Genomic DNA, 13,132 nt, shown 5'->3' with positions numbered 1-13,132 from the left:
TACAGAGCAGTTATGCTGGGTGTCATGCTGGCCAGGATGGAGGAGAGTTGTCCAGGAGGATCCTTAGTGCATCTCGTCATCCTCCTCCTGAAATCTGCTGGCAATGAGGGCCTCACCAGTATGCCTGCCTCATTTGACCCATGCAATGGCCTCTTCACCTGCATCCTCAGCATTCATTACCTCATTATCATCATGCCCTTCAAGGTCCTCCTCACAGGAGGAGACGTGCAGCTCCTCCATCTTGTCCTCCCCATTTGTAGCCCCAGGTTGTGTTGCATGCAGCAAGCCATGATGATGCGTGAGACCCTCTAGGGAGTGTACTGGAGCGTTCTGCCAGATCTGTCCAGGCATTGGAATCGCATTTTCAGGATCCCTATAGCGTGTTCCACCAATGTCTGGGTTGCAGCATGGGTCCCATTGTACCTTCTCTCTGTAGGAGTCTGAGGTTGCAGCACGGGCGTCATCAGCCACATCCTTTGAGGGTAACCCTTATTCCCAAGGAGCCAGTCCTGCATCCTGTGTGGTCCGTCGAAGATGTCAGGGATCTGAAATCTACTCAGGATGTACGAGTTGTGGACGCTACCAGGGTATCAAGTGCAAACCAGCATGATGAGTTTGTTGCGGTCGCACACCAACTGCACATTGAGCGGGTGGTAGCCATTCCGGTTGACATACTGGACTGCCTGTTGCTAGGGAACTTTTATAGCTACATTAGTGCAGTTGATCACACCATACGCCTGTGGGAGACCAGAAAGTTCTGCAAAGCTCAGATCTTTCTCTTGCTTGACCTCTGTTGAAGTGGACAATATTGTGGGTGTCTGCAAAAAGGGCACCAGTGACCTCGTGGATGCATTTGTGGGAGGATGCTTGAGAGATCCTGCAGAGGTCCCCAATGGAGCCCTGGAAGGAGCCACCAGTGTAGAGGTTGAGTGCAGCTGTTGCTTTCACAGCCATTGGCAATGGATGCTGTTCAAGTCCCATTGGCACCAAATCCTGCAGAATGTGGCAAATGTGAGTCACCAGGTCCCTCGACATGCGGAGGTATCTGAAACACTGGTTCGCACTCATCTGCAGATTACACATGCCATGTCTATACACCCTGGGTCTACCAAGGCACCTACAATTTACAGCTCTCCTAGGATCGTCCTATGTGTCCGGAGGAGCACCTGCTGAACCTTGGTCTTGAGGGTGCTGATCTTCGCTTTTGCGAGCCTGGCGCCTCCGTCGACTTCTTCTCATTCTTCTTTCCTGCCTATAAGCAATAATGTAGGCTGTGATAACAGCAGGCTCCATCTTCCTGGTGGTCTCCTCACTGCAGTATCAATGAGAGACATGCAAGAGTCAGTACTTCTTGCAAAAGGTCCACTTTCTACCTCTGATTGTGGGGTCAAGGTCTTTTCACACATGCCAGAGAGTACTTGTCCCTGAAATGATGCCCAGTGTGGGGTATGTAAGAGCGTTCACTACAAAGCCTCTGCCCAGCCCACGTGACTGACTGGCAGCAGCTTCGGTCAGGCGACTGGATGTTCTACTTTCAGCCCAGGTGCTGGGATCATCATTATCTGCACTCCAAGACTGTGCTGTTTGGGCTAAATGTAAGAATTAGGGCAGAATATTGTGCTCATCGGGCGGGTGAGCATAAAATGATGTAAGGCGAGCGTACCAATGTCTTTGTGCACTTACACGATATTTCAGTCGGCAGGCATGCGTGGGAATCGGCAGCATAACCGCTGACAATTAATAGGCTTATTAAGACCATTAAAGTTCTTATTAAATGAAATTTTTCGCTGCCTGCCCAACCTTGCAGTTGGCCTTTGGATTTTTTGCGAAAGCTCATCCACATTTGGGATGAAGTTTTGATAAGTGATAAAAATATTAAAAATTTTTCAAACTAATTTCTATCATGTCCCTGCTCATGTGACAGAGTCACATCAGGGGACATGTCATTAACATTTTAAAATTCTTTATTTTTTATTTTCAAAATTTTTCAGCTCCCTGAGGCAGCTCTGTGCCTCAGGAAGCTTTTCCTGTCCGCTCTGACGTGCATGTGCACACTTCTGCGCTCGCGTTCCTCCCACCCCCACCCCGGCAGCGCTGAGCACTGCAGCGTGCCTTTCACATTGGCTGGCCTTTAATTGGCCAGCCAGTGTGAAATCCATATTGGGCCCGATCACGGGCGGCGGTCAGCCTCGCGACTGCTCCCGGGCCCAACCTCCACGCCCACCTCACGAGGGCAACATTCTACCCTTGATGTTCAGTGAGTCCATGAGATTAATTTAGTGGGTCTTCTCCACTGCTCCATTGTGAGTGGTGAATGGCCACATTTCCAAGTGGGTTCTCAGGCTTGTCCCGTCGCTCAGTCGTTCTGCAGTTCCATAGTACTCTGGTGAATTTGAAGGCTGTGAACGAGGGGTTAAAACTAGTGGAATAATCATTACCACTTTGAATGATCAGTGTTGCATGGATGGACATTATTGCTTCACTTTATTGAATTCCTGCATGTCAACTGAACAGCTGCTAACCTAGTCTCAGCTGTGCCTCTGTCTCATCTTGGAACTATCAATTCAGTTGGGTGGCCCTTTAATGCCCCCGCCCCACCCAGTCATGTGTCTCAGTACAACCTTCCCCGCACGTTGTCCCCAGTGGAGCCCTTGCCCTGTAGCCCCATTCTTCCCTGTCTTCAGTCCTGACTGGTCTTTTCCCCAATGGAACCCTTGCCGTGCAGCACCGTTATAGCCACCCCTGCTTTAACCCTGCTCTGGTACCTGTAGAGCCTTGTTTTGAGACCCGCAGTCTGTGAGGCCTGGTGCTGATCCTCGTGAGTGCTGCACGATGCAAGGTATGCAAACTCACCTGGGGGTCAGGAGCAAAGTGCAGGTCACCAGCTGCACGTCGTTTAAATCATGTTGTGAAACATGTCAATTTAATTGCATGGCAATGTGTGCTTTTAATCCAGTATAGAGGGATGAATCTGGCAATCAGGTGTCATAATGAGATGCTGATTTAAGCTAATGACAGTCATGAAGTTCGGGGGCGGGAAACATGGCCCACCATTGACCACTGAAGCGCACAATTACCTCCTCATTTTATGTTGATGTAAAACTGTTTTTGGGCATTCTCATGAAGATTTAGCTCTCATACGCACCATGACGCTCGGTGCGATCAGGAGCAGAAAATCCCAGCCTAAGATTTGTAGCCCTCCTGTTCATACAAACTATGTAAGTTGATAAAAGATGACCAACAAAATGTTAGTATAGTAGAATTTATGTTAGTAGATAGGATTCATGGTTAAATCGTACATTATGGATATAAAGATTGGCATTTGTGATCAAAAGACTTCAGAAAGCTAAAAAGCATAACTAAACACCTGTGTCACAAAACAAAACCTAGATGTTTCTTTTTTCAAATCTTTGTTCCCTGTAGAACTTACAAGATGGTTCTGTTTTTCTGCCTGGACGCATCAAAATAATTTTACGGTTCCCTTTATTGCTGGTGGAGGAGTGCCGCCGCCTTCTTCTGCTTCTCTTTGATTTTCTCTGACATTCCTGCCGTGAAACTAAAGAAGGAAAGAAAAACTTTGAATTTATATACTGCCTTGCACAAGCCTCGGACAATTAAGAATTGCTGAGGTGTTGTCTCAATTGCAAAACATGGCAGCCAATTTGTACATAGCAAGGTCCCACAAACAACAACGAGATAATAAGCAGATCATAGTTTTTAGTGATGTTGATTGAAGAATATTGATCATACCATTAGGGAAAACTCCCCCTGCTCTTCTTTGGACAGTGTCAGGATCTTTTACGATCGCCAAGATCAGAGGTACTTATTTCAAATATGCACATTGAGAAATTTGAAAACACTGAATTTATTAACAAAAAACAAATACAGCGCTATAGAAGAAGTAGCTATTTAGGTTGAACCCCGAAAAACCCTTGCAAGGAAACAAATTATGTTATTTGTTTGACTTGATCAAGTGGAGGACTTTCTAACAGAAACACTTGTATGGTGTGTCATAGAGCAGGTATCAGGTGTGGTCAGAGGTCCAAACTTTGCTATAAAAGCAGATTTTGGATTAAATTTTTTTATTTACGTATTTTTATATGTATTCATTTATTCATTGTTTTATACCCTTTTAAAATCTCTTTTCTATTGTTTTTTCTACGCTTTTCCCCCAAACACCATCCCATCCTCCCACCCACCCTGACCCAAAAGGGCCCTCTGTAACTTGTTCTATGTTGTTCCTTCACAGAGTGCTGACCCATGTTCTGCTATTCATACATTCTGCTTTTTACCTTTATGTCACTATCAGCACCTTCTTTAGCCCTTACCATTATCATTATCACCCCCTTTGTGTTGCGTTCATGACATCTTTGTCAATCTCTCCTTAGCCCCCACCTATTGCTGACTTTCTATCCTGCTTTACCTGCTCCACACCCCCTTAAACAGTATAAATTCTATCACATGTCTACTTCTTTTTAGCTCTGAAGAAGAGTCATTTGGAATCAAAATATTAACTCTCTTTCACTCTCCACAGATGCTGTCAGATCTGTTGAGTTTTTCCAGCATTTTCTGTTTTTATTGCATATATTTCTATATCTGAGTATCTAAGCTTCTTTAAACTACAAATAATCTTGAGACCTTCCTCTGGAACTTTCCATTACCCCTAAAATATCCTAACATATGATCAGACCAAAGCTGGGTACCATACTCTAAATGCAGTCTAACCAAAATGTTGTACTTGGTTTATAGCATCAAATTAGCATCAACAATACATTTGCACAATACTTTAGACCAAGAATATTTTGCACTAGTGGAAGGTTTTTTAAGGCAGCACATTTTTTTTATAAAAGAAGTTCACTTCTTTTAAGCTATTTTTCTAAGTCAGGAACTTACTGGTGTCAAGAAGAGCAGCTTGTTCTCTCTGCAATGCCTCTGTTAACAGAGAATAAAGGCACCTCAATACAAATCAGAAACTTTAAGAAAATCTGAGTAATGACTTGACAGGAAATTACTATTACAGCAAACTACTGTGACATTTGAAACAAAATCAAAATATTTTTAGTTTAACTCTTTTATCACTGTTGGACTTACCAGCTTGGGCTCGTAAAGCTTGAATGGTGTTCACTATTGACAAAGAAATAAGTGTTCAATGCAATTCTTTCAGATAAATTAAGCACTGAGATTGATGTTTATTGCTATCAAGGCACAAGACAAAGATATCCAACAAGTCATTATTATTAATATTGTTATTAAAAAATCATCATAAGTTCATACAGCAGATAGACACGAGTCCTGCTATATCATCACCATTGATCCTGTAAAAAAAAAATCACTTACTGGGGAAAAAATCAACTCTTTACAATATTCTTCACAACATGTTTCAGAGGTTTCAGTTGTGAGGTTCACCAATTCTACCAGATACCCAGAAAAGATGATGCAAGGAAAATGCTACTTATTCATTCGGCTGCCATTTGAAGATAAGCATCCCCTAGATCTCATGTTAGAAAAAAACATGGATAACATGCCTTGAGAAGTAAAACAGAAGAAAGATTTGGACATAGTTTGTTTAATTTGCTATTGTGGTATGCCTTTTAACACATGTTGGAAATTTGCTTTATGCTATGGTTTAACACATTAACTTCCTAGTTGTAATTGGTTAATGTCTGTGTCATAGAGGCACACAAAACTATTTTATGCCAAGTTTGAATGACCAGAGTATACCTAACCCCAGCTTTACTGAATTAACATCTGGATCTATAGGGCAGTGATATTGGGGACTTTAATATTATTCCAATCAATATTTGGGAAATTAAAGTAAAGGGTAAGAAGCGGAAACATTTCTGAAATGTGTTCTGAAGAACTTCCTTCACCAATATGCTCTTGGTCTGTCTAAGAAGGAGGCCATTGCTGGATCTGGAGCTGGGGAGGTAGGCCAAGTGGACCAAGTCTCTGTGAGGAAACATGTGGGTAAGAGTAATCGTTGTATCATAAGTTTAGGTTAATAATGGAGAAGCTGGCTAATTTTAATAGAATTGGGGATTGGGGGGTTGGGGGGGTGGGGGGGGTGCTGTGAAATGGAACCAAAAGTTGAAAAGGGAAACTCTAACAGAACAATGGGTGATCTTTAAGGAGGAGATGGTTCAGGTGCAGGCTAGGTATATTCCAACAAGGGTAAAAGGTAGGGGAACTAAAGTTAGGACACTTTGGATTATGAGCGAGATAGAGAAAATGATAAATTAAAAAATGAGGGTGTATGATGTATGATAGGTGACTTCTTCAAATGAGAAGCAGGCCAAATACAAAGTTAAAAGGGTAAGTGAAGAGGAAACTAAGGCTGACAAAGAGAGAATATGAGAATGACAGTTAAAAGAGAACCCAAAAATCTTCTACTAGCATGTAAATAGTAGTAAAAGGTGAGGTGAGGCCTAATAGGGACAAAGAGGGTGATATATGCTTAGAGGTGCAGAATATGGCTGGAATACTTAATTAGTACTTTGTATCAATGTTTACTAAGGAAGAGGATGCTGAAAAAATATCAAGTAGAAGTAGAGATGGTAGAAACATAGGAAGAACATGGGTGCAGGAGTAGGCCATTCGACCTGTTGAGCCTGCTTCGCCATTCAATTTGTTCATGACTGATCATCTACATCAATGGCACTTTCTCACTCATATCTCTTGATGTCATTAGTATCCAGAAATCTATCGATTTCTGTCTTGAACATGCTCAATGATTGAGCTTCCACAGCCCTCTGGGATAGAGAATTCCAAAGATTCATCACCCTCTGAGTGAAGAAATTTCTTCTCATCTCAGTCTTAGATGGCCTCCCCCTCGTCCTGAGACTGCTTCCCTGGTTCTAGCCTTAACAGCCGAAGGAAACATCCTATCTACATCTACCCTGTCATGCCTTGTAAAAATTTTGTAAGTTTCAGTGAATGTTTCTCATTCTTCAAAGCTCTAGAGAATACAGGTCCAGTTTCCTCAATCACTCCCCATAAGATAATTCTGCCATCCCAGAGATTAGTTTGGTGAACCTTTGTTGTACTCAATCTACGGCAAGTATATCCTTTCTTAGATAAGGAGACCAAAACTGCAGAGGGTACTCCAATTGTGGTGTCACCAAGACTCAATACAATTGTGACAAGATATCTTTGCCCCTGTACTCAAATCCCCTTATGATGAAGGCCAACATACTATTTGCCTTCCTAATTGTTTGCTGCACCTGCATGGTAGCTTTTAGTGACTCACGAACAAAGACACCCAAGTCTCTTTAGATAGTAATATTTCCCAATCTCTCACCATCTCTGCCTTTCTGCTCTTTTTTTTATCAAGGTGGATAACTTCATACTTCAGCTGCTTCCTCAATGACCTTCCTTCCGTCATAAGGTCAGAAGTGGGGATGTTCACTGACGATTGCACAATATTCAGCACCATTCGCGACTCCTCAGATGCTGACGCAGTTCATGTCCAAATGCAGCAAGACCTGGACAATATCCAGGCTTGGGCTTACAAGGGGCAAGTAACGTTCATGCCAGACAATGACCATATCCAACAAGAGAGAATCTAACCATCACCCCTTGATGATCAAGAGCATTACCATCACTGAATCCCTCACTATCAACATCCTGGAGGTTACCATTGATCAGAAATTGAACTGGACTAGCCATTTAAATACTGTGGCTACAAGAGCAGGTCAGAGGCTAGGAACCCTGCGACGAATAACTCACCTCCTGACTTCCCAAAACCTGTCCACCATTTACAAGGCACAAGTCAGGAGTGTGATGGAATATTCCCCATTTGCCTGCATGAGTGCAGCTCTCACAACACTCAAAAAGCTTGACACCATTCAGTACAAAGCAGCTCACTTGATTGGCACCACATCTATAAACATTCATCTCCTCCATCACTGACGCACAGTAGCAGCAGTGTGTACCATCTACAAGATGCAGTGCTCCTTAGGCAACACCTTCCAAACCCACAACCATTACCATCTGGAAGGACAAAGGCATGGGAACACCATCACCTGGAAGTTCCCCTACAAGTCACTCACCATCCTGACTTGGAAATATATTACCGTTCCTTCACTGTCACTGGGTCAAAATCCTGGAACTCCCTCCCTAAAAGCACTGTGGATGTACCTACACCACATGGACTACAGTGGTTTAAGAGGGCAGCTCACTACCACCTTCTCAAGGGCAATTAGCGAAGGGCAATAAATGTTGGCCTAGCCAGTGAAGCCCACATCCACTGAATGAATAAAAAAAAATTATTCACATTACATTCCAAGTAATGGAATAGAAGTAATGGAAAGGTGAAAATTGAGAGGAAGGATGCAGTAGAAAAGTTGTCTATGCTTAGAGTGGACAAGTCTGGTCCAGGTGTCTTGCATCCCAAATTACTAAAAGAAGTTAGAGTGGAGATAGTGGAAGGGCTTGCCATAATCTTCCAACCTTCCCCGCATATGGGGAAATATTAGCAAGTGGCAAATATGACATCCTTATTCAAGAAAGTGTATAAGGGCATCCCTAGTAACTGTATGCCAGTCAGTTTAACTTCACTGTTGGGTAATGTTTTAGAAACAATAATCAGGGAAAAAAAGCAATAGGCACTTGGAGAGGCATGAGTTAATTCAGGTAAGCCAGCATGGATTTGTAAAAGACAGACTGTGCTTGACTAATTTAATTGTTTGATGAAGTAAGAGGTTGATGAAGGGAAGCAATGGATGTTGTCTATATGGATATTAAGAAAATGTTTAATGAAGGACCATATAAAAGGTTGGTCAACAAAATCAAGGCTCTTGGAATGAAATGGTCAATGTTAGCCTGGATAAAAAATTGGTTTGGGATCAGAAAACAGCGAATCATGATAAATAAAAACAAAAAAACTGCGGATGCTGGAAATCCAAAACAAAAACAAAAACAGAATTACCTGGAAAAACTCAGCAGGTCTGGCAGCATCGGCGGAGAAGAAAAGAGTTGACGTTTCGAGTCCTCATGACCCTTCGACAGAACTTGAGTTCACTGCAATGACTTGACGGACAGGATAGATTTCAACAAGAAAATGATAAAGGAAACCCCACCCCCGGATTGCCCGCACTTAGGGCTCATTAGTCAGAGCCTCCCAGATCAAAGGCTTCCTTTATCATTTTCTTGCTGAAATCTATCCTGTCCGTCAAGTCATTGCAGTATATAGTAATCTGAATTGCAAAATATTAGTGCAAAGTTCTATAATCTCTCTCCATTTAAATAAAATGCTGGTTTTCTATTCATCCTGCCAAAATAGACATGTTCACATTTTCCTGCATCATACTCCATCTGCCAAATATTTGCCCATTCATTTAACTTATTTATATCCCTTTGCAGATGCCTGATAAATAGCAAGAGGGGCTATACCTTCAGTTACTACAGTTAGCATGCAGGTACAGCAAGTGATTAGGAAGGCAAATAGAATGTTGTCATTTATTGCAAGGGGAATGGAATATAAAAGTAGGAATGTTTTGCTACATTTGTACAAGACGTTGGTAGGACCACATCTGGAGTACTGTGTACAGTTTTGGAGTACTGTGTGCAATTTTGGTTCCCTTATTTAAGAAAGGATGTAAGTACATTAGAAGCAGTGAAGGTTTACTGTACTGACTCCTGGGTTGAAGGGGTTGTCTTATGTGGAGGGGTTGGACAGGTCGGGCCTGTATCCATTGAAGTTTAGAAGAATGACAGGTGATCTTACTGAAACATATATGATCCTGAGGGGACTTGACAGGGTGGATGCTGAAAAGATGTTCATACTTGTGGGAGAGACTAGAACTAGGGGACGTGGTTTAAAAATAAGGGGTCTCCCATATAAAAGGGAGATGAGGAGATTTTTTCTTCTTGCAGAAGTTGTTCGTCTGTGGAATTCCCTCCCCCAGAGAACAGTGGAGGCAGGGTCATCGAATATGCCTAAGGCTGAGTTAGATGGATTGTTGACTGACAAGGGAGTCAAAAGGCAGAATTTTACGGCAGCGGGATTTTACATTCCTGCTGAAGTCAATGGGGTTTATAATGGCTTGCTGCATTTTGCGGCCCCTGTCCCCGCCAAAACGGGGCTGTAAAATTCTGCCCAAAGGGTTTAGGGGGTAGACAGGAAAGTAGAGACCACAATCAGATCAGCCATGGTCTTATGAAATGGCAGAGCAGGCTCGAGGGACCGAATGGCCTACTGCTGCTCCTAATTTGTACCTTCGTATGACAACAAACAAGCCCATAGGCAGTCAATGGACCAACTGGGCGGTACACCAGTCAAAGCTCTTAAATCACAGCATTTTCAAAACAGAAATTAAGTTCCCTGAAATTTCATTTTCTCATTCTAAAGCTTACAATTTTCAATACTTGTGCTTTCTTCTTCCTGAGGCATATCTGTTAATAGAAAATAGAAATCCTCAGCATAAATCCAGCTTATCAAAAAAAGGTTAAATATTGAAATTTCAAATATCAAAATCAAAGTAGAATCAAGGACTTTAGGCAGATATGAGCAAGGTGAACGGTTTGAAAAGGTAGCTTCAGAGAGTAGTTTTGAGCGAGTGAGACAGAAACCATTTCATATTTCATACTCAGAAGAGCAAGGCTGGAGGGCATTGCAGTCGTACAGCAATGTGAAATTATTAAAGAATTCCTAGGACAAGGATTTTGAAATGTATGTGTTAGAACACAAATGTTCTAGGAAGCTTCACCCCCATTAGTGCAATTGAAACGATGTATCAAGTACTTAAAGGTTAGTAACTGTTTCTATGATTGTACAAGTGTTGCGTATTTAAAGTTGCTGAATCTTACAATGACTGGTACGGCAGATGCTGAAAGACTTTGTCCTGACTTAAAGCCTCCAGCACAAACCAGTTGCTTTCATAGTAGGTATTTCCCTTGGAATTCAACATGACTGAGAACCTGAACAGAGGTCATGCAGAGCAAGACAGGCTACTAGAAGAGGGGGGAGGAGGAGGGGTGAAGAGAAGGTCTCTCAGCAGCTACTCATATCAGCCAAGGGTCCTCAGGGAGGCAATTTTCTTCCCTCAACTTCAGTGAGGAACAGTGTACAAGGCATCTACACTTTCATAAGGATGTTTTCACTGAAATATGTCACTTGTTGCATCCATAATTGTAATTTTATAGCAGGGTGTGTACCACATTGCCAGTGTGTATGAAGGTGGTGTGGCCTTGACTTGAATGTGACACGCTCCTTCCAGGCTGGAGCTGGAGATATTTGCAACATTTTGCAGTTTGCAAAAGGGATGTCACTCAGGTGTTCTATTCAGAGAGAACCACATGGCTTTCATTCTCTCTTATCAGAGAGAAGCAGGCAGAGAAAACACATGGCTTTGTGAGGATTGCAGGCTTCTCCATTGATGCAGGATGCCATTGACTGTATGCAAATTGGTTTTCAGGCACTGAACGTCAACGCAAATGTACCAAATGGAGTTCCAAGCCCTCAACATCCAACTGATGCGTGACCATATGACAAGAATCATGTAGGTCAATGCTCACTATCCCATACACGCCTAGGCATCATGCATACAGTGAATACTATGCTGCCATATGAAACAATACCACAAATGGCAGAGTGAAATGATCAGATAATTTTTTTTTATGATGTTGGCTGAGGGTTAAGTGTTGGCTAGAACATAGCAAAAACTTACACTTCTTTGAATAATATAATGACATCTTTTACAGTCATCAAAATGAACAGATGGGATTTTGGTTTATTATCTAATCTGAAAAACAACTCCAACTATGTAGTATTTCCTCGGTACTGCACTGAAGTTTCAGTCGAGATTATGTCCTTAAATCTTTGGGGTACAGCTTGAACCTGTAATCTTCTGATTGAGAAGCAAGAGTGCTACCACTGTGCCAGAACTCTGAAGTAAAACGTATGTGTTTTAAACTAGAAACCTTATTGGTCCCTATCAGAGACTAAGGGGAGAGTTTTCCCTATATTGGGCAGAGAGTGCGGGAGTGGTTGCGGTCTTGATTGCCGCTGGCGATCAGGATTGCGCCCCCATTTTGCATGGGCAGGCCAGTTAAGGCCTGCCCAGCGTGTTTAGCGATTCTCGGGGACGGCGGGAGTGGGCTGGCGCAGGCGTAGGCGGAACGGCAATTGCCACCAGGTCCAATGGCGACCCGGCGGCCTTTTTAAAAGCCAAGCTGCAGCTGCACCAAGGCTGCTGTACATGGCCAGAGGTTGGGGGCAAGGCAAATCTGAAAGAGCCATGCAGGAGGGTAGGTCGGGTGGCCAGTGCGTGCCCAGGTTTTCTGATGAGTACCTTGCTGCCATCAATGAGGAATTGCTTGTCCCCAAGGACGGGAGGAGGAGGCCACCCCACTTGACCAAGCGTGCGTAGGAGGAGATTGTGGAAGTCGTGAGCTCCCATGTTGTGGTGCAGCCCTCATGGACCCTGCGCCACAAGCGCTTCAATTACCTGCTGCGCACGGGGATGGTGAATAGCATTTTGGCATCATTCACTACACCCATCATGTAACCTTCTCCCCCGCTGGCAGACCACCCATGTCTGAGTGGCCTGAGTGCAATGAGTTAGTGATGGCGTGTCCTTAGCTGGGTGGCCCACCAGATATTGCCTATGCATTTGTCAGCATGAGAGGGTTGAGATGAGATGGGTTCTGCACCTGCAGCATGTGGTATGGTGACACCCGTATGTCTGTGGTGGGTTCAACCTGGAGGAACTACACCCAGGTGCACTGGTCCAACTCCACGACATGTGGAAGTCAGGTGATGACATGGTGTGATGGGATCTTCAAGGTACTGTGGCACAGATGGATGTGCTGCCCTCTGCGGTCCAGGTCATTGTGCCTACTTGCAACGGCTGGTACAACTGTGTGCTCCCAACTGTGATGAAGGCAGCATGTGGGTGGGGGAAAGGACACACCTGGCATATTAGTGTGAGTGCTAGCCACCGGGGTGGGGGTGGGGGGGTGGAGGATGCGCTGCAGACCTGCAATGGCCAACTGGTCTTGGGGTGGGCAGGCCGCGAGGAGATTGACGGTACAAGTATCGCTTATCAATGCAATTTTTTAATTTGCAGGAGAAAAATTCTCATAACAGTGCCGAGCAGCTGAGGACTGTCGGTGAGCCAGTCCAGATATTGAT

Source organism: Carcharodon carcharias, chromosome 3, assembly GCF_017639515.1.
Source record: "Carcharodon carcharias isolate sCarCar2 chromosome 3, sCarCar2.pri, whole genome shotgun sequence".
NCBI classification, from domain to species: Eukaryota; Metazoa; Chordata; class Chondrichthyes; order Lamniformes; family Lamnidae; genus Carcharodon; species Carcharodon carcharias.
The sequence above is the reverse complement of the archived record's forward strand: the minus strand, read 5'-3'. Positions refer to the sequence as shown.